The sequence below is a fragment of the Lepidochelys kempii genome, chromosome 10 (genome assembly GCF_965140265.1).
Source record: "Lepidochelys kempii isolate rLepKem1 chromosome 10, rLepKem1.hap2, whole genome shotgun sequence".
NCBI lineage: Eukaryota > Metazoa > Chordata > Testudines > Cheloniidae > Lepidochelys > Lepidochelys kempii.
Genome location: NC_133265.1, coordinates 26,042,654 through 26,048,653, shown reverse-complemented (window position 1 = coordinate 26,048,653; position 6,000 = coordinate 26,042,654). Strand labels below are relative to the sequence as shown.

General features: G+C 58.9%; 1 protein-coding gene across 2 annotated transcripts in view; it reads left to right on the top strand.

Annotated features, from left to right (window-relative positions):
- Positions 1-401: 401 nt before the first annotated feature.
- Positions 402-6,000, top strand: part of ABAT (4-aminobutyrate aminotransferase) — a 133,041-nt gene continuing 127,442 nt past the window's right edge. For both annotated transcript variants that reach the window (XM_073362483.1, XM_073362484.1), the window contains exon 1: positions 402-511. The gene's annotated coding sequence lies outside the window, so the exon portion shown is untranslated. The remainder of the gene's footprint in view (positions 512-6,000) is intronic.

The following is a 6,000-nucleotide window of genomic DNA, read 5'->3' as shown; positions in this document are numbered from 1 at the left end:
ATACAAGCCAGCTTCTCTTCTGCTAATTAAGTGAGCCGTGCCACTGTCAAAGGGCCCGCGATGCGGTGCTGAGTGCCACCAGCCGCCCCCCCCCCCCCCCCGGGGCTTCAAGGGGAGCTGGGTGTGCTCAGCACCTTGCAGGCGCCTCAGAGGCACTAGCGCACAGGCGATGCTCAGAGTGGGTTTGACTTAGCCCTGACCCTGTATGATCCCCACACTCGAGCTGCCCGCTCCCCTCCCCAGCAGGACTCGCCCTTTGCCCCTGCCCACGCTCCGCGAGCCTCCTCTCCAGCCAGCCAGCTAGCCCCGCCCCTTAGGGGGGAGGGTGCCCGGGCCGCAGTCTCTGATTGGCCCGGCCGGGAGCGGGGCCGGGGGCCGGTGGCGCGGATTGGCTGCGGCGAGCAGGGATGGGCTGAGTGCGGGCCAAGGTGAGAGTGAGCGGCGGGGCCCTGCGGCTCTGTCTGCTCAGCCTGGAGCCTTGAAGCCGGGGAGGGAGAGCCCGCCGTCCGCGGTGAGTGCGGTGCGGCGGGGGACCGCTCGTCACAGCCGGGGCGGGAGGTCCAGCCCTGGGGGAGGCAGGCTGCGAGCAGCTTGCGGGGCAGCTGGGCATCCCCGAACCTCCCCCCCGTGCGGAGCACGGGGACTCTGCTGGCCCGGCGCCCCACAGCCCTGTGGGAAGCCGGCCGGGCGCTGCTCAGAACCTGCCCCTCCCCCTGCGAGATGTTTCTGGGAACCCCCCGCCCGCCTGCGTCCCTGCCCTCCTCGCAGCCCCTACTTCAACCCGGGGGGGGGCTACCGGGCTTATCCCCCCCATCTCCTGCCTCTGTCCCTGCCCTCTTCACAGCCCCTACTTCAACCCGGGGGGGGGGCTACCGGGCTTATCCCCCCCATCTCCTGCCTCTGTCCCTGCCCTCTTCACAGCCCCTACTTCAACCCGGGGGGGGCTACCGGGCTTATCCCCCCCATCTCCTGCCTCTGTCCCTGCCCTCTTCACAGCCCCTACTTCAACCCGGGGGGGGGCTACCGGGCTTATCCCCCCCATCTCCTGCCTCTGTCCCTGCCCTCTTCACAGCCCCTACTTCAACCCGGGGGGGGGCTACCGGGCTTATCCCCCCCATCTCCTGCCTCTGTCCCTGCCCTCTTCACAGCCCCTACTTCACCCGGGGGGGGGGGCTGCCGGGCTTATCTTCCCGCCTCCTGCCTCTGTCCCTGCCCTCTTCACAGCCCCTACTTCACCCGGGGGGGGGGCTGCCGGGCTTATCTTCCCGCCTCCTGCCTCTGTCCCTGCCCTCTTCACAGCCCCTACTTCAACCTGGGGGACTGCCGGGCTTATCCCCCCCATCTCCTGCCTCTGTCCCTGCCCTCCTCGCAGCCCCTACTTCAACTCGGGGGGGGGGGCTGCCGGGCTTATCTCCCCGCCTCCTGCCTCTGTCCCTGTCCTCCTCACAGCCCCTACTTCAACTCGGGGGGGGGGGCTGCCGGGCTTATCCCCCCCATCTCCTGCATCTGTCCCTGCCCTCCTCACAGCCCCTACTTCACCCGGGGGGGGGCTGCCGGGCTTATCCCCCCCATCTCCTGCCTCTGTCCCTGCCCTCTTCACAGCCCCTACTTCAACCTGGGGGACTGCCGGGCTTATCCCCCCCATCTCCTGCCTCTGTCCCTGCCCTCTTCACAGCCCCTACTTCAACCCGGGGGGGGGGGCTGCCGGGCTTATCCCCCCCATCTCCTGCCTCTGTCCCTGTCCTCCTCGCAGCCCCTACTTCAACCTGGGGGGGGGGGGGCTGCTGGGCTTATCCTCCTGCCTCTGTCCCTGCGCTCCTCACAGCCCCTACTTCAACCCGGGGGGGGGGGCTACCGGGCTTATCCCCCCATCTCCTGCCTCTGTCCCTGTCCTCCTCGCAGCCCCTACTTCACCCAGGGGGGGGGCTGCCGGGCTTATCCCCCCCATCTCCTGCCTCTGTCCCTGCCCTCCTTACAGCCCCTACTTCAACCCGGGGGGGTCTACCGGGCTTATCCCCCCCATCTCCTGCCTCTGTCCCTGCCGTCCTCACAGCCCCTACTTCACCGGGGGGGGGGCTGCCAGGCTTATCCCCCCCATCTCCTGCCTCTGTCCCTGCCCTCCTCACAGCCCCTACTTCACCGGGGGGGGGGGGGGCTACCGGGCTTATCCCCCCGCCTCCTGCCTCTGTCCCTGTCCTCCTCACAGCCCCTATTTCAGCCCGGGTGGGGGGGACTGCCGGGCTTATCCCCCCCATCTCCTGCCTCTGTCCCTGCCCTCCTCACAGCCCCTACTTCACCGGGGGGGGGGGGGGGCTGCCGAGCTTATCCCTCCCATCTCCTGCCTCTGTCCCTGTCCTCCTCACAGCCCCTACTTAGAATCATAGAATATCCGGGTTGGAAGGGACCTTGGGAGGTCATTCAACCCGGAGGGGGGGACTGCTGGGCTTATCCCCCCCCACCTCCTGACTCTGTCCCTGCCCTCTTCACAGCCCCTACTTCAACCGGGGGTGGGGGGGGGGCTGCCGGGCTTAAGGAGAGGCTGTTAGGAGGGCAGGGACAGAGGTGGGAGGCGGGGGGATAAGCCCGGCAGCCCCCCCCCCCTAGGTTGAAATAGGGGCTGTGACGAGGGCAGGGACAGAGGCAGGAGGCGGGGGGGGGGATCAGCCTGGCAGCCCCCCCCACCCCGGGTTTATCCTTCCCCCTCCCTGCCTCTGTCCCTGCCCTCCTCACAGCCCCTTCTTCAACCCGGGGGAGGGGCTACCGGGTTTATCCTTCCCCCTCCCTGCCTCTGTCCCTGCCCTCCTCACAACCCCTTCTTCAACCCGGGGGAGGGGCTACCGGGCTTATCCCTCCCACATCCTGCCTCTGTCCCTGCCCTCCTCACAGCCCCTACTTCAAGGGGGGGGGGCGGCTGTCAGGCTTATCCCATCTCCCCCTGCCTTCCCCAGCCCCTACTACAACCCCAGCGAGGGCTGCTAGGTTCCCCCTGCCACTCCCTGTCTCCATCCCTGCCCTCCTCACAGCCCCACCTAAAACCCGGGAGGGGGGAGCTGCCTCTGCCCCTGGCCCTGCCCTCCTCACAGCGTTTACTTTAACCCCCAGGGGTGGCGGCTGCTGGCACCTTCTGCTCACCCAGTAGGTTGTAAGACTGCTGGGCACCCTGAGAACTGCTGCAGGGTGCTGGCAGTGGTCTTTGTGCCATCCCCTTCTTACATGGTGGCTCCTTACCCAGCGTGTGTGATTCAGGGGCGGGAGTAGTGGTGTGGGGTTGATGCCCCTGCTGTTCTCCTGTGGGTACTGATGGCTGCTGTGGCATAGTTACATGCCTGGTGAGCTTTGCCAATTCTTGCAAAGGGTTCATGCTCTGCAGCAAATGTGTGAAGCAGAGACTCATCCGTTTCTTCTTGAGGAAGACTGGTTACTTAGAGGCATGCGTTTCTCCAGCACCAGAGGAGACCACCGTGGAGTGGGGGGCAGAGTCCCAGGAATAGATCCAGGAGAAAAACCACTTCTGCACAAGGGTCCATCAAGGACAGACAAAGTCTCCCACAATACACCGCAAACCAATTCCAAGAGCAGATCCAGTTGGTGAGGTGCTAGGAACCCTGGGATATGCCCCATAAATCCTAGCACCAAACATCTGTAATTGCAGTGCCACTGTGAATCGTGGGTATGTGGATACACAAGTACAGGGCATATGGTTGTGCTGAGAAGGGCTTAGCTAACACGCATCCCCATGTGCCGGGCTTGGCTAATGTGCATCTCCATGTGCCTGAGCCAAGATACAGTACATCCTGCAGTGTAGACATACTCAAAATGACTAGTCCAAGGTGACACAATCAGTGGCAAGATTAGATGTAAAACTGAGGGGTTTTGATTTCCAGTCACATGCTTCCCAAGGCAGGCAGATTCCATCTCTTGAAATCCCCTTTTCTTTCTTTTTTCAGTTTAAAGTCAAACTTAAGAATCCCCCATGTCTCTTAACTAAATGGAAACATTGCACAGAAATTTGTTGGAACCAACAGATTGACTGATCACATTTATATATAGTATTGAAGTTAACTGTAAAAGTCATATCCTAAAACAGGGGTGGGCAAACTTTTTGGCCCGAGGGCCACATCTGGGTATGGAAACTGTATGGTGGGCTATGAATGCTCACAGAATGGGGTGTGGGAGGGGGTGCGGGCTCTGGCTGGGGGTGCAGGCTCTGGGGTGGGGCCAGAAATGAGGCATTCAGGGTGCAGGAAGGAGCTCCGGGCTGCGGCAGGGTGGTGTGGATGAGGGGGTGTGGGCTCTGGGATGGGGCTGGGGATGAGAGGTTGGGGGTGCAGGAGGGTGCTCCAGGCTAGGACTGAGGGATTCGGAGGGTGGGAGGGGGATCAGGGTTGGGGCGTGAGAGGGGGTCGGGGTGCAGGCTCTGGGCGGTGCTTACATCAAGCAGCTCCTGGAAACTGTGGCATGTCCTTCCTCTAGCTCCTACGTGGAGGCACAGCCAAGCGGCTCCGCACGCTGACCTGTCTGCAGGTGCTGCCCCTGCAGCTCCCATTGGCCACGGTTCTTGGCCAATAGGAGCTGTGAGGGCAGCGCTTGGGGCAGGGGTAGAGTGCGGAGCCCCCTGGCTCCCCCTATGCATAGGAGCTGGAGGACGGAAACGTCTCTGCTTCCAGGAGCTGTGCGGAGCAGGGCAAGCCCCAGACCCCACTCCCTGGCGGGAGTTTGAGGGCCGGATTAAAACGTCTGAAGGACTGGATGCAGCCCCTGGGCTGTAGTTTTCCCACCCCTGTCCTAAAACCTGTCAATATATTGGCTGTACAACATCAGTTCCCATCAAGCAAAGCCAGGGCATCTGCTTTCTTGCTTTTAACTTAATGGATGAAGAATCTCCTTCTCGTGAATTTTAAGTGTGTATGTGTGTAATACGTATAAAGAGCATAGATATCTTGTAGGGAGACTAAATCTTCATGGGTGAGAGTCCGAGGGAAGGTGTGAGGCATTTTCCCGTTACTACTTTATATAGTATAAAGTATATGGTATATCCAGGAAGGTTCTAAACTGAAGGAACTAAATACTTTGCAGTTGCCAATTTATCAGTACCATGGTTTCCTTCAAAGAGGCTCATTGAATGGTATGTGTTATTCCCCAAAAGAAAAGATCTTTTTGCCAGTGATCAGGAGCCTTCCAGACACTGTGGTGAGTCTGAACCAAACACCCTGTGCTCTTTTTCCATATGGGCATAGTTGGTAGTAGAAGAGCTGGGCATTTATCTTCATCTGACAGGAGAAAGACCAGTGAGGGCAGCTAATAGTCATATGTAGGAGACTATTCCTGCTGTGTCCCTGGAGAGAGAATGATACTTTAAGTACAGTGCGGTATTGTCTCTCTAGAGTATGTAGATTAAAGGGCCATTAATCCACCACATAGGTAGTTAATATGGTGGGCCTATTATTTGTGAAAGGATAAATAAGATAAACCTATAGAACAGCTATTTCCTTTCATAGACAACACGCCAACATATTCTTGTTCCAGTCTCTGATTTATTTTTAAATTTCCTTTCTTCATGGACTGTTTCGTACACTGACAAGCTTGCATTAGATGCTGGAACTGCTATCAGCAAGTGACAAACTCTTTCAGTGATTCACGGTTCAAGTCATCTATCCCAGACTGCACATGTTTTGTGATGTATTTTATCAGATCACAATAGTGCACCCAGAACATAGTTCCGTTGTCTGAAACAATACCCATGGGGTAGGAAAAAGGTAAAAACAATGTTGTTGGTGGGCATATGGTATTTGTGCTAAAATAAGAGTTCTGGGTTTTTCTAAGGCCTTCAAATTGGCTCAAAGTCAAAATGTTGTCATAAATTCTTTCTTTTGTAGCTTTTAACCTCTTCTCTGATTTATGGGAGCTGGAGTCTGTATTATGCCTCAGTGCTCATTCCTGACCCCACCCCCTTTGGAAAAGTAGGATCCTGCTCCTCAGGTCTCCCTCAGTCCACAATCC